Below are 24,673 nucleotides of genomic sequence, written 5' to 3'. Positions count from 1 at the left end.
CATTCTCTAATTACTTTTTTTTTTTGGCTATTAAAGTACTTGAATCTCATTTCTTGCAATATTTCATCTTCTCCTTTGCTATTATTAGGATGACAGTTCTTACCCAGCTACTATTATGATGTTTAATATTTAGTCATGTTCTCAGTCCTAAAAATTGTTTCTAATATGATATAATCTGAGAAATCAGATATCCAACTCACTTTATTAGTATCTCAATCAAGAAATTTAGGAGGAGATTTTAGGTTTTTTTTTTTTTTTTTTTTTAAATCTCCTTCTGAATTTGGAAGCTAAGCTCTAAATAAAATCCTATAAGGCAGCATTTGTTTTTTAAAACAGACAAAAAATTACACATTTTATTTCCCTCAGTGCAAAGGTTAATCATAACTCAAAGAACTTTTAAAAATCAAAGCATTTGGGCCAGAATTAATAATGTGGTGTCATAAGAATAAATTAGTTCTGACAAGAGTTGTGTCCTTTTTAGTCCTTCGAAATAAGTAATCAAAGGGAGGGAAATGAAGCTTAGCAGAGGCTGAGAGACAGGAATTTTTTTTCAACACATCACAAATATAGGGAAAGTCTATACTGTTTCAAGTTACTCTCTCCATTGATTTCTCTTTTGACCTTTCAGTAAGAGCAGGCTCATGTTCATCACGATGCACTCAGGACGAGGGGTAGGATGTCCATGGCAGCTGCTATCAGGGATCCTGTGGGTGTGTCTGAAGCTATCCAATTTCCCTTGAAACTGTGCGAGAAGCTGCTGTTGCTTTTGATATTGCAAACACAAGAGCAAAATGGTTCCTCTTACTCGAAGCCTCACAGCGTGGGAGGGTACACTTGTAGGATGACTCTCAAAACATGTCTTTGGCTACAGAACATGACTTAACTTTAGTCCTCACCAGATTAATCACTGAAAAGCCAGACTCTGAATCCCTTGCTTTGAGCTCCAAGATCCTTACTTTATATTCGTTTCCACCTAGCCATAACTGACCTTTCTTCTCACCTTTTGGCATCTAGCCTGCTTCCTATGTTCAACTACTTATGTTTCCAACTACTTATGTTATGTCCCTATGTGAACATCACTTCTTGATTTATGAATGGCTCTCTTTACACCTAGTTAATGTCAGCTTTTGCTGTTGTTTCTGTCTTGTGATGATTACAATGTTCATGAGCAACCACTTCTTTGTTCTGCAACAGTAGGGAGTACATTGAGCTATTCAGATCACACACACACACACACACACACACACACACACAAATCCATTTGAATTGAACCAAGACACCATTATTTTGCACACCATCTCACAGGTACAAAATAGGGGCAAGATACTCATAAGCTCTCATACAGCTTGTCTTTATGAGATGTAAGACTGGAATCTGACTTTCCTAGATTTAGTACTGTGAGTTTTCTCATCTACCAGACATTTTCTAGCTTTGTAAAGCCCAGAACAATTTAAGCGATATATTCCTTTGAGTCAAAGAATATAAAGCCCACTGAAGAGAACTGAATTAAAATAAGTGTTGGTGAACTAGACCCTGTCTATTCAACTTCCCCATCACTTCTTCAGTAGGCCCTGAAGCAAGACTGCAAACATCTCATCTGAAACCCCCCACTGTGGGAAAATTTCAGCAACCGAAAGGGCATCTGGGAGTGCTGGAGCCCAGGGAAGGAGGTTGTGGGACATGGGAATGGGGAGCAGTTGGAATTTTAAATTGGGTGCCCTAGGCAAACATCACAGTGAAGGTGACATTTGAATTATGATTTAAAGTAGGTGAGGGAGAAATCCATGTGGATGTCAGTTGGGAGAACATTCCTGGTAAAGGGAACAACAATTACAAATTCCTAAGCATGTCCAACAAATAGTAAGATGGTGCATTTGGCAATATGAAAGAAAAACATTGAATCTTCCAGCCAGCCAGATCAAATCAGACAAACTGGTGATACTTGTAGTGAAAGATGTTGCAGGTAAATCACTTTCTGCATCATCTTTATTAATATACCAACTGTTCCCACTCCTTTCAGTGGACAAGGACTTAACCAACTTTGCTTTTCTTAAATGAGTGTGCAAGTGTATGTGTTTCTGTATAAATTTTATATCTATTAACAGGAAGCTTGTTAATGGGCTTGTTCTAGATGGTGTCATTTATTGCTATCATTTTTAGACCTGGTTACATGCTTGGGCTCCTATCAAACTGAGACCATGAAACAACCTGGATGAAACGATATACATATGAGATATGTCAAAATCACTACTAGGCATATAGCATCCAAAGATGCTGGGCCCATAGTAAGGTGAGTGATTTGAGAGTCAGAAAGCTGTATCATTTCTTTGACCAGAGAGTCAAGGAGCCCTTTCCCAAGAACTGAGTTTAGTCAAGCTTCCCAGTATCCCACAGGACATTTACCCCACTCCAAAGTCGCAATGTTCCTGGACCACCCTAGTCCCTTTCCCATGGGGTATGCTCTGCCCAGAATGCTTTTTCTCTGACCTTCCCTCCTTCATCACCCAAACCACCTGGATACCTCCAGTTCTTCCTCCAAGAGTCAGTTCATTTATCACCTGTTCTGTACCAAGCTGTCTTCTCCATGTTTTGTCAGCGTTCTGCTCCTGCCTCTTTTGTAGAAAAAGCTAAATACTATCCCTGTTGCATAAATGTTCTCATCTCTGTCTTGTACCAGATTGTGAACTCCTTGAGGACACATGCTGACTATTGATTCATTTCTGTATCCACGGGCTGAACCCAGTATCTGATGAAAAGTAGCCTCTTAAATAAATGTATATCTAACAAATGCATGAATGAGTCGTACTAGTTCAATCCTATTATGTGGGCACATGCTGAGTAAGCTAACAATTTGGACATCCTTGGAGAAAAATGTCAATGTTGAAAATCAAACTGATATCACTAGTCACTGGGATTGTATAAAAAAGTGAACCGTCCTCAAGTCTCACCCAACATGAACTAGATTTGCATGGAAACATTTTTGATTGTATAGGTTGGAGGTCCTGAAAACTAGAAAAATCATTCCCATTGAGTAGACAAGGTTTATATATCAGAGAAATAAGAGCCTTCGTAAAGACGCATTCATTTATTTCTTCCACACATGTGTATTGAGCTGCAGGCACTGTGCTAGACTCATGAATACATCAGTGGATAAAGAAAACAAGATCTGCTTTCACAGAACTTTCATTCCATCTCTAGTTAACAGAAATAATTCACTAATTTCTTTTTGAACAGGGCAGAATAAGGATTAGTAAATGCAAGGAGTGAGGGGGCAAGTTTTAATTTTTTTTAATGTTTATTTCTGAAAGAGAGAGACAGAGCAGGGGAGAAGCAGAGAGAGAGGGAGGCACAGAATCCAAAGCAGACTCCAGGCTCCAGCTGTCAGCACAGAGCCGGATGCCGGGCTCCTACCCATGAACCGTGAGATCGCCAAACCAAAGTCCGCCGTTTAACAGACTGAGCCACCCAGGTGCCCCGGAGGCAGGTTTTAGTATTAATAAAGAAGTTGGCCTAACTGAGCAAGGTGACTTTTGAACAAAGGAATAGAGACCTTATAAGAGGTTTCAGCTCAGCAGCGTCTTGTATGAACTAGAACCTCCTGCAGCAAGAAGCCCAGACAAGCGACCTAAATAGCCAGGCAAACCCAGCAAACACTTCCTGGCACCATTTGTTAAGCCTTCCAAGTACCAGGAGGCCTGCAGAAATGGCATCCATAAAATATTCTAATAGCACAGCCATCTCCAAGATGAATCTGGTCTATGCATTTTAAAGATAGCAAAATGTTTCCATCATCGCAGCACTTTGCAAATATTTTTAAAGATCAAGGAAATTGGCCAATTTGGAAATGTTTAAAATGGAACACTTTTTACATCACCTCATATATTACTCATCTCTTAACAATACATTTTGTGAAGCCCGCATAAGGGATACAGTTGTGCCCCCATCACTCCCACCCCCTCCTAGGATGAATGTACTGAATGGATGCTTTTGGTAAAGGGCTCAGTGATGATAGATTCTTGGTAAGTTCTCTGGAGGTCGCTGTGCTTAAGGCAGGTAGATGTTCCTTTACTTTGTGGGCGCCTATCAGATTTTGCCACTTGCAGAAAATTGACTTAGGCAGAGCTATCTTTATTATTACTATTATTTTATTCTTGCCTGAAATTGCCTTTTCAAAGTGTGCTCCTTTCTGGATTGAAAAACAAAATAATGAGCCCGTATTTGTATTTCCTGGGAGGCCACATTCATTTATATTCACTTACTGTTGAGACTCCCCAGGTCTATAATTTGCACAAAGTTTCTAGACCCAGACAGACAATCCCTACAGGGGAGAAATGGTCTCCAAGGCCTTCACAAGATGCCAACATTGTGCTTATGTTAGCTCAGGGGTCTGAGTGCCTTCGGCACTGTATCTCTACAGCCATGTTTATGTGCAAGACATTTGATATAGAGCAATCCGGGTCCTTGCTTGTGCTAAATCTGGGATGGAGCTGCGCATAAGGCCCAGCACGATAGTGCTCTCTGCTGGATAAAATCCATCAGGCCCCTGGCCTGTCAGGATGTTTTTTTTTTTTTTTTTTTTCTTTTGTGATAGGTTAATAACACTAACTTCCATTTATATCACACTATCAGATGAATAGTCTCTTTGTTCCAGACCAAACCAGATTGGTGATAAATAGTGACTTTGTTACCAAATAATATTTCTAGTCCTTCTCTGACCCCATCCACTCTGCGTATCCAAGCCTCCAGCCCACCTACCTCTGAGAATCTGTGAAAAAATCTCATTGATGTATTTTGCCTACCAGCTGCTCTCCTCTGTGCTTTTCTTCTTTCTACCCCTTCCCATGATGACTTCCTGCTTAAGTCATCAGAGCATCCAAAACGAACAAGAATGATTTCTGTTCTGGTTATCTCTTGCTTCCTAACAATCGCACTAAAATGTAGTGGCTTAAAACAACCACCATTTTATTTGCCCACGATTATAATTTGTGGACTGGGCTCAGCTGTTCTTACTAAAACTCACTCCTGTGATTGCATTTGGCTGGTAGGTCAGTTAGTAGCTGGGCTCAACTGGGAAGCTGGCACCGCTGGACATCTTTGCTTTGGGCCTCAGAGCCCTCTCCCTTTCCACGTGGACTCTCCACTTTGTCTTTCCATGAGCTCTCGGCAATAATATGATGCAAACTCTTGCATGGAGACCCAAAGTTCTCAAGAGCACAAAAGCAGTAGCCTCCAAGCACTCATAAGGGTTGGGCTTAGGACTGGCACAGGGCCACTGCCAACACATTCTGTTTTGCTAAAGCAACTCACAGGCTGAGCCTGATTCCAGAGCAGAGTCAGGACTAGAGCGAGGCAAGTTAGAAGACTTGAACACAAGTCTGAGTAAGCAGATCTTTAAATTCTGTGCCCTGGGCACCTCCTTTGCCTCACCCTGGACCAGACTTTGTTGGAAGAAGGACAAGGAGATAAATATTATCAGCTAGGATTTACTGGAAATAACCAATGGAACAGAGTACCACAATCCATGCTCTGATTTATAATGATTCACATTCTTCCCACATGCAAAATATACTCACCTCTCACACCACAGGAGCCCCAAAAGTACAACCGCTTTTAACATCATGCTTGGGTTTGACATCTGGGGTAGTGTTTTCTAAATCAGACCCAGGAGTACAGGAGGCTCCTTTTGTGTTTTCCTCAGGGCCAGCTCAATGAGTACAAGTCCTCTTGATCTGTAGACCTGTACACTGACTCACATACCCAAGGGCGTGATGCAGAAGGAAACACAGAAGTAGAATAACTCCAGTGGATGCTTCCATGCATATAGGAAATAAAAAGAGATGCTCATCAGCCACTCGTTTATGGAAATTCTGAAAGCTACCTGGGTAACACATATCACTAATTCTCCTACCCCAGGAGTATGTGGAGGTATGGATATTCCTTGTTTAGGGCTTGGTTCTACTCCTCGGAAACTCTGTGTGTGTGTGTGTGTGTGTTGACTCTGCTCTCAGAGGTGCTTGTCTTGACCTTTATAGCATCTTTCATTCTTTTTTTTAAAGATGACATGGCCTATGTTGTAGTATAGGGTCTTTTCAGCCCACTTCCTGTATATAAGATGATCAGGTGCCCTAAAGACTGTCATCATTTAGAACTCTCCCTGTCCCGGGGCGCCTGGGTGGCGCAGTCGGTTGAGCGTCCGACTTCAGCCAGGTCACGATCTCGCGGTCCGTGAGTTCGAGCCCCGCGTCAGGTGCTGGGCTGATGGCTCAGAGCCTGGAGCCTGTTTCCGATTCTGTGTCTCCCTCTCTCTCTGCCCCCTCCCCCATTCATGCTCTGTCTCTCTCTGTCCCAAAAATAAATAAACGTTGAAAAAAAAATTTAAAAAAAAAAAAAAAAAAAGAACTCTCCCTGTCCCTTTTATTACAAGCTGGTAGTGCTTCCATCAATTTAAGCATATTAAAAACTCTGCAGGTTTTCTCTGAATTGTGGTCAGTGTTCACTTCATCAGATAAAAGCCACACCCTCACAAATCCTCAAGACAAGCCATATTCTACCTTGGGCTGCTGTGATACCATATTCCTAAGATTCTTAGAAGTCCTTCTGTCTAGTTTAGTCTACAAGGCACCATATTAAATCTTTCTGAAGTCTTAACAAAAGACTTACACCTGCATTCTTGATTTGATCTGACCCCAAAGCCATCTTTTACCAAAGAAGCCCTGGATTTGATCCAAGCTCTGAGAACATTTCTTACTTGGAGAATCTCTTTCTGACTGGGGAAGCTGGGAGTGAAAACCAGTTCTATTTTCCAAACTAGTAAGTTCAGATTTGATTTTATTTTTAGATTCTACTCAAAAAAAAAATTGAACAGTTTGTTCTTTAGTTCCTCTGCCTCTGTTTGTGTATTATCAAACACAGCTAGAAAAAGGCAGTTGGCACTTTTAACATTCAACCTGGAAATCTCAGCTAGATGCACAAATTCACTGAGTAAATTTTCTATCTTCCAGGTTACCAAAGGTGACAGTGTTGCCAAATGTTTTGTCACTATGCTTCATGAATTACTTTTCCTCCAACCTTCATCTGTAATGTTTCCAATTCCTTTCTAGCTTCTGATAGCAAGCTTCTTTTTACTCTTCTGCCTATTCGCAACTGAGGTGCCTATTCGCAACTCTGTCCCCAAATCCCATTTATTAGATATTTGTTACAGTGGCACACCATTTTGAGGTATCAGTTTCAGTTTTAGGTATGTATTATGACTGCATAACAAAGAACCCCAACACAGGGTGACCTAAAACAGCACCATTTTATTTTCTCATGATTCCGTGGGTCAGGATGCACAAGGTTCAGTTTGCCATTTCCACTGTTCCATGTGGGTCTATTATTGCCTTAGGTCCTTCCTATGGCCCCTCTCTGTCTTTGTGGATACATTGGGCTTCCTCAGAGCATGGTGGTTTTAGAATAACCATGCCTTTTACGTAATAACTGTTTTCCACGAGGGAACAATCCCAAAGTGGAGATAACTGCTATATAACTCTTGAGGCTCAGTCATGGAAGTTGACTCGAATCACTTTTGCTGCAGTATATTAGTTAAGCAAGTCATAGGTCCAGCCCGGATTTAGAGGGAGAGAATGCTCCAAGAGCAACCAACATAATGGATTATATACAGATTACTACAGTCTCCTTATAGAATCTTTCTTCTCTCTACTAGGAGAAGCTAGCCTATTTTCTGTGTGATCAGTCTGCCGGTTCCACTATGACTTTCAACGTGCTCCAACATGTTCTAGCTAGTGCCTGATTAGGAAGTAAATCCTTCTCTTCCCTTGGGGAAGCCTCTGTCACATGGGCTACAAAATCTTCTACATCGTAGCTTAAAGATTCTTTAGAGATGCTACTGAGTCAGTTCTCTAATTTTGTTAATTGCAGCTCAGTTATTTTTTTTTTTTTAATATCCTACCTCCCAGGTTTTATGAGTCCATGAGAACTGGGCTTAGTTGATTTGAGCAAAAGAAAATTAGTTCTCTTCAAAATCCCTGTATGTCTAACTTTCCTTATATCTTTGAATCAACTTCTTTGAAGTATATTTTGCATACAATAGACGTGTGTGTGTGTATTGTTTGGTGAGATTCAACAAATGTATACATGGAATTAACCAGCAATATAATTAACATAAAGAACATTCCCACCACTTTTTCACAAAATTTCCCCCTGCTCTCTTCCAGTCTTCCCTGCTTCCGACAATCCTAAGACCCCAGTGATTGCTCATCTTTTATACCCCTTATTAATTAGTATTTCCTGTAATAGAATTCCATATAAATGATATTAAACAGAATGTACTTCATGGTGTCTGGATTATCTGACAGCATAAGTGCTTTGAGATCCATTCATGCATTGATAATTAATTTCTTAACATTGTCAAGTAGCATCCCATTGTATAAATACACCACATCTTGTTTATTTAGCACCTGCTGATGTACATTTAAATGGTTTCCTTTAAACACTTTTTTCTGTTGTGAATAACGTTGTTATGAATATTCATGTGTAAGTCTTTTAATGGTCATGGGCTTTATTTCTCTTGAGTAATTACGAAGAAGTTAAAGAAACGGAGTGGGAGCAGTGGTATAGTCCTGGTCAGAATTAGAAGACATGAGAACCAGAAGCACTGATCTGATGTCTAAGGGAAGGAAAAGGTGGATGTCCCAGCTCAAGCTCAATCTAAGATAGGCAATTTGCCCTTCCTTATGGATGATGCTCATCAGCATTGGTGAGAACCATCTTTTTTACTTAGTCTAGGGATTCAAATGCAAATCTCTTCTGGAAACATCCTTGTAGACCCAGATATAATGTTTTACTAGCTCTCTGGACATCCCTTAGCCCAAACTGATACATAAAAATTAACCATCAAAAATATCCATAGTGAGTTTTTCATTTCAGTTATAAAATCTTCAGCTCTGGGGTTTCTTTTTGGTATCTTTTTTTATAATTCCTATTCTTTTATTGATATCTTCTATTTGTTTGTACATGATCCTTCTGGTTTTCTTGAGCTCTTTGTCCATGATTTCCTTGAGCAATTTGAGCATATTTGAGATAGTTTATTTTAAAATATTCCTCTAGCAAGTCAAATGTATGTGCTTTCTCAGGGATAGTTTCTGTAGAATTCTTCTGTAAAGAGATGCATTTTTCTTGTTTCTTTGCATACTGTATACATTTTTTTTTGTTAAAAAGTGAACATTTTGAATATTATAATGTGGTAGCTCTGGCAAGGAGATTCTCCCCCCTCTTCTGGGTTCATTTTCATTGCTTGTTGTAGATTGTAGCTGTTTTTCTAGTGATTTGCTGACTCATTTTATAAAGTATATTTTCTTTATCATGTATGGTCTCTGAAGTCTCTGTTAAAGGAATAGTTCGTGTTCAGCTAGTTCTTTGACAGATATTTCCTTGAATGACAAGCTCTTGCCTCCCATAATGGGATGGGGTGGTGGAGAATGGAAAAACAAAAAAGAAACACAGATAATAGTGATGATGATGATAACAATAACAATAAAGATCTTTTTGAGTCTCTTCACACTGGCTATGTGCTGGGGCACTACTCCAACATTTAGCCAGACCATGGACAACTCTGCCTTAGCCTTCACATCCTGCTTGCTCTGAACCTCGAGATCAGCCACAGGTGAAAGCTTGGTGTTCTCTCAGGTCTTTCTTTTTTTATTATTTTTTAATGTTTAGTTTTGAAAGAGAGAGACAGAAACAGAGCGTGAACAGGGGAGGAGCAGAGAGATAGGGAAACACAGAATCAGAAGCAGGCTCTAGGCTCTGAGCCATCAACACAGAGCCCGATGTGGGGCTCATACCCATAAACCGTGAGATCAGGACCTGAGCCAAAGTTGGACGCTCAACCAACTGAGCCACCCAGGCGCCCCTCTGTCACGTCTTTCTTGAGCATGCATCTTGCCCTGGGTGTATGCATGACTCTCTAAATTCCCCCAGTATGCACATGTGCTTTTGAGTGACCTATTTCTGGAAGAATCTTCTTCCAAGTTTTTGTTCCCTGAGTCCCAGGTGCCTATCATATGCCTCAATCATAATCTTTTGACACAAAGGACTGTGGCTCCTTTATTTGCTTTACAATGTTTTTGAGGAAGCCTGGTGCTTTTCCACCCCAAGTGAGTTCTAGGAGAGGTGAGACAAAGGCTAATGACTTGTGTCAGCCCTTTAGGCAGCCCCCAGGCAGACACAACACAGTTGTTTGCAAACAAGGTCTGTTCCTGTCTCTCCAGAATCAGGGACTCCATTCCTACACTGAGAAAATGAGCTGCTGCCTTTAAGACTACCACCAAACTGTGAAGTGAAAAGAGACAGGGCAAGTAAATATGCAAAATAGCTTCCTACCACTTGGTTGCTTTAAACTTTTTTTTTAATATGAAATTTATTGTTAAGTTGGTTTCCATATAACACCCAGTGCTCATCCCAACAGGTGCCCTCCTCAATACCCATCACCCACCCCCCCCTCCCTCCCACCCCCCATCAGCCCTCAGTTAGTTCTCAGTTTTTAAGTCTCTTATGTTTTGGCTCCCTCCCTCTCTAACCTTTTTTTTTTTCCTTCCCCTCCCCTATGGTCTTCTGTTAAGTTTCTCAGGATCTATGTAAGAGTGAAAACATATGCCATCTGACTTTCTCTGTTTGACTTATTTCACTTAGCATAACACTCTCCAGTTCCATCCACGTTGCTACAAAAGGCCATATTTCATTCTTTCTCATTGCCACATAGTATTCCATTGTGTATATAAACCACAACTTCTTTATCCATTCATCAGTTGATGGACATTTAGGCTCTTTCCATAATTTGGCTATTGTTGAAAGTGCTGCTATAAACATTGGGGTGCAAGTGCCCCTATGCATCAGCACTCCTGTATCCCTTGGGTAAATTCCTAGCAGTGCATTGCTGGGTCATAGGGTAGGTCTATTCTTAATTTTTTGAGGAAACTCCACACTGTTCTCCAGAGCGGCTACACCAGCTTGCATTCCCACCAACAGTGCAAGAGGGTTCCCGTTTCTCCACATCCTCGCCAGCATCTATAGTCTCCTGATTTGTTCACTTTAGTCACTCTGACTGGTGTGAGGTGGTATCTGAGTGTGGTTTTGATTTGTATTTCCCTGATGAGGAGCAACGTTGAGCATCTTTTCATGTGCCTGTTGGCCATCTGGATGTCTTCTTTAGAGAAGTCTTTATTCATGTTTTCTGCCCATTTCTTCACTGGATTATTTGTTTTTTGGGTGTGGAGTTTGGTGAGTTCTTTATAGATTTTGGATACTAGCCCTTTGTCTGATATGTCACTTGCAAATATCTTTTCCCATTCCGTTGGTTGCCTTTTAGTTTTGTTGATTGTTTCCTTTGCAGTGCAGAAGCTCTTTATCTTCATGAGTTCCCAATAGTTCATTTTTGCTTTTAATTCCCTTGTCTTTGGGGATGTGTCAAGTAAGAAATTGCTGTTGCTGAGGTCAGAGAGGTTTTTCCTGCTTTTTCCTCTCGGGTTTTGATGGTTTCCTGTCTCACATTCAGGTCCTTTATCCATTTTCAGTTTATGTTTGTGAATAGTGTAAGAAAGTGGTCAAGTTTCATTCTTCTGCATGTTGCTGTCCAGTGCTCCCAGCACCATTTGTTAAAGAGACTGTCTTTTTTCCATTGGATGCTCTTTTCTGCTTTGTCAAAGATTAGTTGGCCATACTTTTGTGGGTCTAGTTCTGGAGTCTCTATTCTATTCCATTGGTCTATGTGTCTCTTTTTGTGCCAATACCATGCTGTCTTGATGATTACAGCTTTGTAATAAAGGCTAAAGTCTGGGATTGTGATGCCTCCCGCTTTGGTTTTCTTCTTCAAAATTACTTTGGCTATTGGGGTGTTTTGTGGTTCCATACAAATTTTAGGATTGCTTGTTCTAGCTTCGAGAAGAATGCTGGTGCAATTTTGGGATTGCATTGAAGGTGTAGATAGCTTTGGGTAGTATTGACATTTTAACAATATTTATTCTTCCAGTCCATGAGCATGGAATCTTTTTCCATTTCTTTGTGTCTTCTTCAATTTCCTTCATAAGCTTTCTATAGTTTTCAGCATACAGATCTTTTACATCTTTGGTTAGGTTTATTCCTAGGTATTTTATGATTCTTGGTGCAATTGTGAATGGGATCAGTTTCTTATTTGTCTTTCTGTTGCTTCATTAATAGTGTATAAGAAGGCAACTGATTTCTGTACATTGATTTTGTATCTTGTGACTTTGCTGAATTCATGTATCAGTTCTAGCAGACTTTTGGTGGAGTCTATCAGGTTTTCCATGTATGATATCATGTCATCTGCAAAAATAAATTTTTTCTTAAGTTTATTTATTTTGAGAGAGACAGAGGCAGCGGGAGTAGTGGAGGAACAGAGAGAGGGAGATAGAGAATCCCAAGCAGACTCCACACTGTGAGCACAGAGCCTGATATGGGGCTTGAACTCACAAACTGAGAGATAATGACCTGAGCTGAAACCTAGAGTTGGACGCTTAACTGAGTCATCCAGGCGCCCTGCAATAAACTTTTTAAAATTGTTTTTTTCCAGATTTCTGACAAAGAGGATTCTGACAATTTGGCTTGATGTTTCTCTGTCTCTGTTGAGAAAATGGGTTCTTAGAGCTGCCTACTCCCCCATGTTTGCTGACATCCTATTTTTATTTATTTATTTGGTTGGTTGTTTTGCCACAGTGTCACTGGTAGACATAAAGAAGCAACGACAACATAAGGAGGGGAATCTCTGCTGCATTTCTGTTCTACTCATAGAATTGACTTTGAGGGGCGCCTGGGTGGCGCAGTCGGTTAAGCGTCCGACTTCAGCCAGGTCACGATCTCACGGTCCGGGAGTTCGAGCCCCGCGTCAGGCTCTGGGCTGATGGCTCAGAGCCTGGAGCCTGTTTCCGATTCTGTGTCTCCCTCTCTCTCTGCCCCTCCCCCGTTCATGCTCTGTCTCTCTCTGTCCCAAAAATAAATAAACGTTGAAAAAAAAAAAAAAAAGAATTGACTTTGAAATGGAAGTCAGTGTGGACTTCTACAAACTCCATGTTCCAAGTCAGGTGGAGGTGTCTGAAGAAAGCTGAGAATTGTTCTGGATATCTCTAGTTCCCAAGAGAGATCCCCATTTTAGCAATTCCACATTATTGCAACCAGTAATCTTAGCAGCAGAAAGGAGACTACACCATAATATTGCCCCTGAAATGTGGCCATGTTCCCATTTTTTGTTTGTACTCTTAGATGATTAATTTTGGCACCATGAATCCATTATTTATTCATTCAACAAATATATAAGAACCTCCTAATACATATAATACAAGTTTCCTGTATACATCAATATATACTTCAGTGGTATAGATCAATGAAAAAGAAATTCCTGACTTCATGAGGATTACATTTTTATGGTGGAAGAATACCCACATAAGAAATAAACAAAATAAACACATTTCTTGTATGCTGTATTAGCAAAAAAAAAAAAAAAAAAAAAAAATCATAGAGTAGGTTAAGGGGATTTGGGTAGTGCTACTGATGACAGAGGGTGATAATTTTAAGAAAATGGTCAGAGTCAGTCTAATTGAGGAGGTGACATTTGAGGAATGTGTTAAAGAAGGTGAGGGAAGAAGTAAGATTGATTCAGAAAGAGGGTTCAGTACAACGTGTCCATTGTGGAAGTGTGCATGCATATTTGAGCCACAACGACGTGTCCAGTGTGGAATGAGTAAGGAGAGTAGTAACAGGAAATGGGTCAGAGAGGTACTTAGACGCTAGGTCCTGGGGGCTTTATGGACCATTTTAAGGATTTTGGTTCTTACTCTGAGTGATGTAGGAAACCATCTGAATATTTTTAGAAAGAGACATGATCTGATGTAGATTTTAGAATAATCTTTCCAGTTTCTGTGTTGAGAATAAGCTCTAGGGTAATATGGTTATAAATGCACTTTTTTAAATCTCCTTCCAACTAGGTTGACCCTGTTTCTTTGTCCTGCTGTATCTATCTGGGACTTCCATGGAAGAATTATACACAATGTTATGACATCCTTACATTTTTGTAACCACATCCTCTAAAGCTTTATTAATGAGATCTATTGGTCTGAGTCTCAAGACAGTGAACATCAACATCATTTCATGGTCTGTTGCCTTCCCTGTCCAGTATGGGCAAGATTCAATGCCCTGTGCCTTGAGCAGTGAGATTCACAGTGTCTTGGCACTTGGGTACCACATTTCATTACTAGTTAAGATTCCTAGGGTTGCAAGCAACTTAGAAAAAATAGAAGATTTTTAAAAAAAAGGTTATAGTCGTATTTCAACAACAAGCCCAGGGGCAAAAAGAAAGCCAGCTTCAGGAGATGCTGGAATCAACATTTGGCTAGTCATTGGGAATGCAGGTTATACTCAGAAAAGTGAACAGAGTTGGGCCAGCTTGGGTCAAATGATCAGGATCTAATCAGTGATGTCCAAATGGATTGTCACGCTGCACAAAGGTAGCCATAGAGGGCCCCTTTGTGGAAGGAGGTGGGGTATTTTTAAAACAGGGAAGATGGTTCAAGATTAGCATATTGTTTCGTATTGTACCTCAGTAAAAGCCCAATACATTAGCTCAAGAAAACCATTAGATATATCCTGCTCAATGTAGTAGCCCTTTCGCCACATGTGGCCACTGAACACTTTAAGTGAAACTGGTCAAAAATGAGATGTAAGTACAAAATACATAATTTGATTTTGAAGGCCAACTACAAAAACATAATGTAAAGTATCTCATTAATATCTATCAATCACATGTTGATATATGGAATAAAATAAGATATTGTTCCCTGAGGCTACTTGAAAATTTCAGATGATGTATTTAGCTCACATTATATATTTTTTAAAAAATTTCTCAAATTATTTTGTTAAATTAAGATAAAATTGACATGTAACATTATATTTCAGGTGTACAACATAATGATCTGATATTTGTATGTATTGAGAAATGATCTCCACAATACATCTAGTTAACATCAGTCACCACATGTAGTTAAAATTTTCTTTTTCTTTTGATGAGAACTTGTGATGTTATGGAATCAGGCTGGAACGCTGGTGGAAAAACCAAGCGGCACTCAGAGACCTTGGTGGAGTAGAGATTTATTTAACACTGGTGAGCTCAGAGGAGACCGTTTCTCCAAAGCTCTGAGCCCCAAATGCAAATGGGAAGGGTAATTTATACTTATCAGCCTCCATATTGGGGGGGGGGAGGGTGGTTTTCACACACACAGCAAACCAAGGAAAAAGAACCCGGAGGAGGGGTCTTTAAGCTAGAGACCAGAGTTTGTTTTAGTCCAATCAGCCATCTTTGGTGTACTTTATCCATTTCTCCAACAGTGAAAGTCTACTCTCTTAGAAACTTTCAAATATGCAATACAGTGCTAACTACAGTCACCATACTGTACATTACATCCCATGACTTACTTATATTATAACTGGAAGTTTGTACCTTTTGACTCCATTAATTTCACCTCCTGCCCCCTGCCTCTGGCAACCACCAATCTGTTCTCTGTATCTATTCTTTCTTCTCCTTCTCGTTCTCCTTCTCCTTCTTTTCCCTCTTCCTCTCCTTCTTCCTCTTCCCCTCCTTTAGATTTCATATATAAATGAAATCATATAGTATTTGCCTTTCTCTGTCTGACTTATCTCACTTAACATGCCCTCAAGGTCCCTTCATGTTGTCACAAATTGCAAGATTTCCTTTTTTATGGCTGAATAATATTCCTCTCTCTCTCTCTCTCTCTCTCTCTCTCTCTCTCTATCTCTCTCTGTGTGTGTGTGTGTGTGTGTGTGTGCGTGTGTGTGTTTATGTATCACATTTTCTTTATCCATTCATCCATCAACAGACACTCTTATTGTTTCCATATCTCGGCTATTGTAAATAATGCTTTAATGACCAGGGGGTGCACATATCTTTTTGAATTAGTGCCTTTATTTTCTTTGGCTCAATACCTAAAAGTGAAATTGCTGGATCTTGTAGCTTTATTTTTAATTTTTTTTTGAGGAACCTCCATAACTGTTTTCCATAGTGGCTGCACGAATTTACATTCCCACCAACAGTGCACGAGGGTTCCCTTTTCTCCACATGCTTACCAACACTTGTTATTTCTTCTCTTTTTAGTAATGGACGTGCTAACATATGTGATTCAGTATCTCATTATAGTTATGATTTGCATTTCCCTCATAATTAGTGATGTTGAGCACCTTTTCATGTACCTGTTGGCTGTCTTAGCTTATTGGCTATCCCTGAACTAGATTCATAGTACATGTTGACACTGAATGAACAGAATACAAAATATGTGCAAATATTTCTAGAAGTAAACATGGCATAGCAAACATTGTCAGTGCTCCTCTGAGGTCCCTTTGGATTCTCTTTATCATACCTGTGAATTTATCCCCACCTTCTGTGCACTTTAGTTCTAATGACCACTACCTCTTTATATAAATTCCTTTGGCTATCATACCCCCCAACCCCAAATTCCTAGGAGTTCACATGCCTCTTGAGCAGTTTATAGCCAATGGCTGACTGTTACATGATTAAGAAAGCCCAGCTCTTGGGCTTTGAGTTTTGACAAACTATGAGGTACAAACTACATTTCACAGCACCCCACAGGATCAGGTTGAGATTAGACTTTGCCTGAAATCACAGCCTGGACTAACTTCTTCCTGTTGCTTGTCCTTCTTCTCCCAAACTTTTACCAGTTTATCTTGGGGACACTCCCTTAAAAAATCACCTGCACATGAATTGTCATCTCAGACTCTTCTCCTGGGGAGCCTAACCAGAGACACATGGTGAGTTTCTTTAAGTGGCAGTTGGACCAATTTTAGTAATAAGGCTGTGATGCCTGATGAGCCACATTTTCTTCTCTGCTTCAGGTAATATGTTGTTTATAGACATGGAGGCTACAGAAATCTACAATGGCAGAGTCTTAATCTAGATTTCTGTTCTCTAATAAGAGACAAGTAGTAAGTGCACACAGCACTGAAGGATGATGCCTGATTGGAAGTCTTTTGTTTGGCTCCCGGGAAGAGTAAGTTTCTTCCAAAGAAGACCAACTTGATCTTGGAAAAAAAAAATCTTCTGATTTAGAGAAAAGTGTTTTGGGATTGTTCTTTTTAAAATTTCATGTGTAGACATGGCAGGGCATGCATGACATGGAATGGGACATCTTTAACTAATTAGGTAAGTGCCCGAGGACTTGCCAGGTCTATTTGTCAGGTGAAACATGGACCAATTCCCAATCTCCACTCTGGCCAAAGCAAAGCAGCAAAGCAACAATAGTGACAATAACAAAAAAGTCAAAACGATGTAACAAAACATGCTAAAGTAGATACAATAAGAATTGAAGATATTGAAAAAAAGGTAGAACTTTAGGGGTGCCTGGGTGGCTCAGTCCGTAAAGTGTCTGACTCTTGGTTTCGACTCAGGTCATGATCTCTCAGTTCATGAGTTTGAGCCCTGCGTCGGGACTCCATGTTGGTGACAGTGTGGAGCCTGCTTGGGATTCTCTCTCTCTCCCTCTCTCTCTGCCCCTCTCCCCTCAAAATAAAGAAAGAAAAAAAAGAATAGAACTTTAGTGAAGAAACTAAGAGGTAAAAAATGCAGTAAATAGTAAAAATCCATTTATTTGCCTAGGTTAAACACATAATGTGATTTGAAATAAAGATGGGAGTTTTTATTTGCCGTTAAGGCTGTTCTGTTGTCTTAGTACAAGAGGTGAGCTATGTATCCCTGTTAGGTATAAATGGATATTTTCTGTAAGAAACATGTCTCTATCCTATTAATACATCTCCTTTCTCCAATTTTCTCACTGACTAATCCCCCACTTTGCAATTATGGTTACATCAGAGGATCACAGATGTTGGTTAAAAAAATATACTGAGAGGCTAATGAGGCAAAATATCAGGAAATGTTTGGAAAGTTGCTTCCTTTAATACACAGAGCTGACACATAAAGATATTTAAGAGAAGGTTGAATTAGCTCTGGCTTACAGAAAGCTCAGGGTGTAGTGGGACCAAAGACACAGGCAAGTATGTTTGCTTGAAAATGAAAATCCTTTTTTTTTTTCTAAATAAGAGCAAATATTTACCTTCGGTTGAGAGTAAATCAGTGTCACTCTTCTTCGAAGTAGCATCAGTTGCATCGAAAATGAGACCTTATGATGCTGTCCTCTGCCATTTCTCATCTGGGCAGGAGCGCTTCATATGGAAGGGAGGTTTCTGACTAGTGGAAATGTGTTTGTGAGAGGCTGTTGACCGGGGCAAGCAGAGTGAAAGAGGTCAAGTACCGTGGTAGTTGGGAAAAATATACCCAGTGAAGGTATATGGGGAGGTTTTTTCCAAGCAAAAAATATTTCTTCTTCGTGGGAAGGTAGTAAATTGGTCAATTTCCCCAATATAGTTAAAAATGCCAGTACATAAATAAACATGTAAAATAAAGAATCAATTAAGATGCTCAAAGCAGCTTCATTCATATGCATAAACCACCAGGAATAATTTTGCTGGGCTCACCTGCAACAGCTGTGCTCTCTCTGTTCTTTCCTTAGGTGTTTGTCATGGTGGCAGACTGACTTTGATGATTCTTGCATGCTTGATATCAGTGGTCTTGTTAGTAATGCGATCTACATCCATACACAGACTTTCAAATGTAATGCAGGATAAGGAAGAGCACCTACCTTTATTATTCATACTCAGTAAGAAACACTTCTCTGTTCAAGCTGACCCAGTGGAAATAAAAATGATATCCAGGAATGTGGTTCTTCAAACCAGTATTTGGACACTGATATTCAAAATTGAGTTTCGCACAGTCTTAATGATAGAATCACCTCTTCTTTATTAATTTTATCTTCTCAGCTGGTTAACCTTGTGTACATACGTCCACCGTAAGATTTTTAAGTCCTCATTATCATGCTAAAAATAGTAGGGATGTACAGTAGATGCATAAAGGTAATACCAGCAATATTAACACTAACCACAGCTATAAATGAGCTATTCAATATAAGCAAACAGTTCATATACCTGAAGTTTAGTGTATTTTAAATATCTAAACTTTCAATTTTAAAATTGTTTTGAAAATGCAGACATAGGAGGTGGTTCGGTCGGTTAAGGATCCGACTTCGACTCAGGTCATGATCTCAACGGTTCTTGAGTTTGAGCCCCACGTCAGGCTCTGTGCTGACAGCTCAGAGCCTGGAGCCTGCTTCGGATTCTGTGTCTCCCTCTCTCTCTGCCCCTCCCCCACTCATGCCCTGTCCCTCTCTCTCTCAAAAATAAATAAACATTAAAAAAAAAAAGAAAATATAGATATCTCTTCCATCTATCCGTCGGCAAAAGGATCCAGTGGAATTTCACTTTTACTTCATTATTCAAAATTATCTTTATGTCATAGTCAATGTGCTATCCTAGAAACCATGGAAGGGTAGAAGGTCATAAGCCACTAGACTAAAATGTCCCGAGCTACTGTGCATTTTTGTGTTATAAATTTTCTCTGTCTGTCTTTTCTTCACCTCTCTCCATTTATTAGCTACTGTGGGTTAGGAAATCAGATAAATGAAGGCAAAGATTATATCTGAGAGACAGATAGATATAGAAAGACATTAAAATTCTCATTTCCCTGCTGATGACCTTTGTGACACTGAAAAATAAATTAAACTCTCTAAATTTCAGTGCCTTCATTAGAAGGTGGGCATAATAATTGTACTCAACTTATAGGGTTGGTGGAGAGATGAAATAAGATATCGTGTGTGAGAAAACTGCTCCCAAAGGGGTAACTGCCCTTCTTTTTCTTGTTCCCACTTTATCACCACTGTTGTGGAGCTCCTGTGAAGAGTTCTAAGAACAGTGCAAAGAGCAAAACCCCAGCACGTCAGAGCAGGCATGAACTAGAGCTTCTCTCCTTGCTGCACAGATGCACCTTAGTTTTGGTCTGTGTTTCAGTGAGTCAATTCTCCTAGAAAGTAAGCTCTGGATAAATGAGTTGTGTCCGTGCCGTGTAAAGGATATTAGGCCCCAGCATTACGAAAACCACTTGTGGCTCTTTGAACCGAAACAGGAAGCACGATCTCAAATACAACAGAGCCCTAGACAGAGATATGGTTAAGGCATGAGTAGAAAATGGCTCAAGTCAAGTGCCTTTACAATTGTTCCCTTTATTTAGTTAATACAACTTCCTGAGTGGCGGTCTGCCTTCCCAATGCTCTGACTGTTGGGAACTATGACCCAGGTAAGTGGAGTCTGCTTTTGTGAAGCATGTGTGTGTTTATGTTTCCAGAAAGGCATACAAGATGAGGGGCACAGACACAAGGAAGCAACAGTTTCCTGAAGATGCCTGCTATATCTTACGGGTTCTAAATATATTCTCACACGCCCAGGAGGAGCTTGACATATGGTGAGATCTTAAACACTCACTCATTCAAAGAGAGTCGCATTAAGCATCACACAGTCTCAGTGCAGAAGTAGTCTCATTATTGTGCTGGAAGTCACGCGACTTGTGTCTGTCACAAGTTTGACAGAATGAGTGACCTCACAAAGATATAAAACTTGTTTTCATCATCTATGAATTATAGATAACTATGCCTGAATTTAGGTTAGACACGGAAATGATATCTCTACCGCTGGAATGTAAGCCTCTAGAAGCATGGATTTTGTTTTGTTTACTGGTTTATCCTCAGTGCTCAGAATAGCACCTGATGCCTAGAAAATGTTTTATAAATGTGACTTGAATGATTGGATGATTTAAAAACATAAGGTGGCTAGGCAAATTCCAAATATTTATGTTATTGTAGTATCATCACTATAATTATTGTTCGCTTTATGTATGAAATTAATCTTTAAAAGTTCTATATGAAATTGAATACTTGAATGCCATCAATTCAATTCAGTTATGCAATAACCGCATTTGGGTGCACACAGGCCGGGTCCTCTGAAAGGCCATATGGATACAAAAGTGGACAAGAAAGTTTCTATCTGTATGGTAGTTATATTATAATCCAGCTTACCAAGTACTTCTATTTTTCCAGTAAAGAGAAGTTCTTATGAAGAAAATTCCACAAGTTACTACACTGAACATTTTTGAGGTGGATCAAGAGGCAAATGACATTGAAATTGCCCAGTTTCTAAACTTATCATCAAAACAGAGAGCAGTAGAGAAGCAGGGCGCATGCTTTTCTTTATTTTATAGATGAGGCAACCAAGACCATAAAGAGAAGGATTTTTTGAGCTTCCCTTTGTTGGGACCATCTTTCCTTCTCTTCTCAACCTGGAAAGCCCCCATTCATTCTTCAAGGCACAGACCCCATGTCCCTTTGAGAAAGCATTTCTAACTCCTCCAGGCTGAGTTGATTGCTTCGCCTGTACTTGATTCTGGCCTCTACTATAGCAATAAGAACAATCATCTGAAATTTTCCTGGGTATAAGAATCACGTAGGGTACTTTTTAAAAAACCCCAATCCATGGGCCCCATTTTGGTACAAGTGGATGGGAGTTTCTGATTCTCCATATGCATCACTGGAGAGTCTGTATCTTAAATATGAATCTGAGGGAACTGTCAGGAGACATGGAAAGCATTAAATTAAACCAGAATTCAAGGGTGCCTGGGTGGCTCAGTTGGTTAGGCCTCCGACTTCAACTCAGGTCATGATCTCACAGTCCATGAGTTTGAGCCCTGTGTCAGGCTCTGTTCTGACAGCTAAGAGCCTGGAGTCTGCTTTGGATTCTCTCTCTCTCCCTCTCTCTCTCTCTCTCTCTGCCCCTCCCCTGCTTATGCTCTGTCTCTCTCCGTCTCTCAAGAATAAATAAATGTGAAAAAATTTTTAAAAAAAATTAAACCAGTATTCAGCTAACATGCTTTTGGCTGCAAGTAAGCACACATTTAGTTTAGACTGGGTTAAGCAATAAAGTTATTTATTAGCTCATATAAGATGAAGTCCAAATGCAGAGCAAGATTCAACTAGTTGCTTAATTATGTATCCAAAGCAGTTTCTCTCTCTCTCTCTCTCTCTCTTTTCTCTGCTATCAACAGCTTTAACGTCTTTAAGCTAGTTTCACTTATGGGTATGGAATGGTCTTTTAAGACAAACCAAACGCTGGGGAATTTTTTTTCCTACCAAAAATCTCTAGAAAGTCACTTCTAGTGTTTCAATACCCCAAAGTGGCTTAGACCCACATTCATCCCTGAATCCATCAATAATAATGAGGTGGTGGGGGTGAGATTAGCATAACTGACTAGGAATAATCAGCACTGGGAAATCAGCCATAATGCTTTAGGAATCTGTAAAGAGGTATATTTGCACACAACATCTGGTCTTCTCCACTAGAGCATTTTTAACTGAGGTCAAGAATCATGTTGTATTTATGTTTGTGTATGTGTAACACCTTGAACAGGAGGTATTCAGTCAGACTTTGCTGAATGGATGTTTGCATGAATCACATACTTGCTGGAGGCAGAAATGGTAGACCCAAGTGTTTTCACTCTCATGGCATTGCTCTTACACACTGTGATTGAAGGAAGTTCCTTTAAGCAGCCTGTGATACAAAGGAAGTAGGAAGGTGGAAATGGTATTCGAGACAGGCCTCCTCGTTCAGCTATTCCCCTACTGAGCCTGGCAATACAAGTGATAAAATAACTTCTCTGCCTAAAATGTCCAGGAGTGTGAAGCATTGAAATATCAGGGTCCTTCTCTGTACCTCTCCCTTCTTCTGATTCTGCCTTTGTAATGGACTTTATAATCACATATCCGTTAATCCGAACACTTCTTAGGAGGTAATCATAATATCTCGCCTAGATCTAATGTTGTCGAGAAACATTTTATGGCCCTAGGATACATTTTCATCCAAGTTATTAAAGTCCAATTACATCATGTTTTCTTCCAAGGAATGCCAAGTACTTGAGGGACATTATTGCAGTCAATCTCACTCGTCTCTTGGAAATAATTTACACAGATATAGCCTTGATATTGCAGATAGAGCCCTCTGCTCTTCCTCCCCAAAGAGATGCGAAAATGTACTTGTTTGCCTAAGATCACACAATAGAGCCATACAGGGGGGTATGGGGATGAAAATGGAAATTCTCTTTTTCCATTAGCTAATACGCATAGCCTTCCTTCATGAAATCATCAGATCTGTGTAGTGTACTTTTGATGAACAAGAACCTACCATGTCAAGTGGTCAGGTAAATTTCACATACAAGGAATAAAACTTTAAGTTTTCTAAGAATAATTTCTGGGCTCTATCATGACTCATATCACAAGTGCCTGTCTTAAACCAACCAGCCTGTTAGAAATAATCATGAGAGAACTAAGAATTATAGTATTTATTATTTCTTAGTATCTATGATATTTTGGGGTAGATTAAAGCCATTTTATAGGACCAACAACAACCCCTGAAAGGTAGACTGTTCTTTCTCTAAGACCTGAAGCTCAGATGTTGTTATGATGTGGACAGTCATTCAGACGAAAAGGGATGGTCCCAGAACTCAGATCAAGTGTCTCTGTCCAAAGCTGAACACCTCTCTCTGACACCATACTGCTCTGGAATATTTGAAATGGGGATATGGCAGAAGTCTTTTTTGTTGAATTTGGACAAGTCACTTAATGTCTCATTGAGTGAAATTCTTCAAAAGAAGGCAACTTCCTCCACTCCAATTGTACAGGTGGACAACCTCCACAACTCCTCTAGAAGGAAAGGACTCCAACAGGAGGGGCAAATCCTTCTCATCAACTGGACTCAGAAAAGGTGTGTAATCATTGTTACAAGATCACCTGCAGGTGCCTTAGGACACTGCCTATTTTTTTCAATCAGAATAAATCCTTGGAAATCCTGTGGAAAAGTCCTCCAATACAAAAGAATATTCAACTTCTTCCTTTGCTGTAAACTAGGTTGAAGTATTTTCAGTGTTGTTGAAAGGCTCAAGCCACTTCTAAACAGCAGGTATTTCTGCTACAGTTGTTGTAAAGAAAGCAGGACCCCAGTGGGCACAGAGCAGTAAGTAAGCTCCATAAAGCCTAAGATGAACACAATACCAATGGAACATCCAGTGAGAGAGCAAAGAGAGCATGGTGTCAGCTTAGTTTCACCCAGCCTCTTTATCTTGCCAAACCTTTCAGATAATAGAGCACGCATATTTAAATTCAAAAGGGTTTTTATGATTATTTAACAAAATGGGGATGAAGTAAGCAAATAACTGTTGAGAAGTAACATTTAATTTCCAAGAGTGCCCTGAGAGACATATCATGGCGTGAAGCCATTGCAATTACTTGGAAATTCATTGTCAGGACCATTAAACTAATTCAGGCTACAGGAAAGTACCCAACAGTATCACGAAGTAGATGCAAGTGGCCCGGTCAGAAAATAAACATTGTAGCAACAGCATACAGGACTGGGTGGAGGGTTAGAAATTCCAAATCAAAGGCAAAATATTCAGCCAATTATCTCCCAGCTCAGGATCTTAAAGCATCAAAGTGCAGGGCTGGAAAGAGATTTGAGACACCCTCAAGGGCAATCAGTTCCCACTAGGTAAGAATATATTTCAGCCATACCAAACTGATGGATTTTGACGTGTTTTTAATTTCAGGTTTCACTTTTTATTTCACTTCTAGCTCCCCGTCTGGTCTGCTCCGCTGCT

General features: G+C 39.9%; 1 protein-coding gene across 1 annotated transcript in view; it reads right to left on the bottom strand.

Moving 5' to 3' along the window:
• Positions 1 to 24,185: 24,185 nt before the first annotated feature.
• The window catches only part of AGBL1 (AGBL carboxypeptidase 1), an 862,602-nt gene continuing 862,114 nt past the window's right edge, over positions 24,186 to 24,673 (bottom strand). The window contains exon 24 of the mRNA XM_086711500.1: positions 24,186 to 24,671. The gene's annotated coding sequence lies outside the window, so the exon portion shown is untranslated. The remainder of the gene's footprint in view (positions 24,672 to 24,673) is intronic.

This window comes from Puma concolor, chromosome B3 (assembly GCF_028749965.1).
Source record: "Puma concolor isolate L17-30 chromosome B3, mPumCon1.1.hap2, whole genome shotgun sequence".
Taxonomy (NCBI): domain Eukaryota; kingdom Metazoa; phylum Chordata; class Mammalia; order Carnivora; family Felidae; genus Puma; species Puma concolor.
The sequence above is the reverse complement of the archived record's forward strand: the minus strand, read 5'-3'. Positions and strand labels throughout refer to the sequence as shown.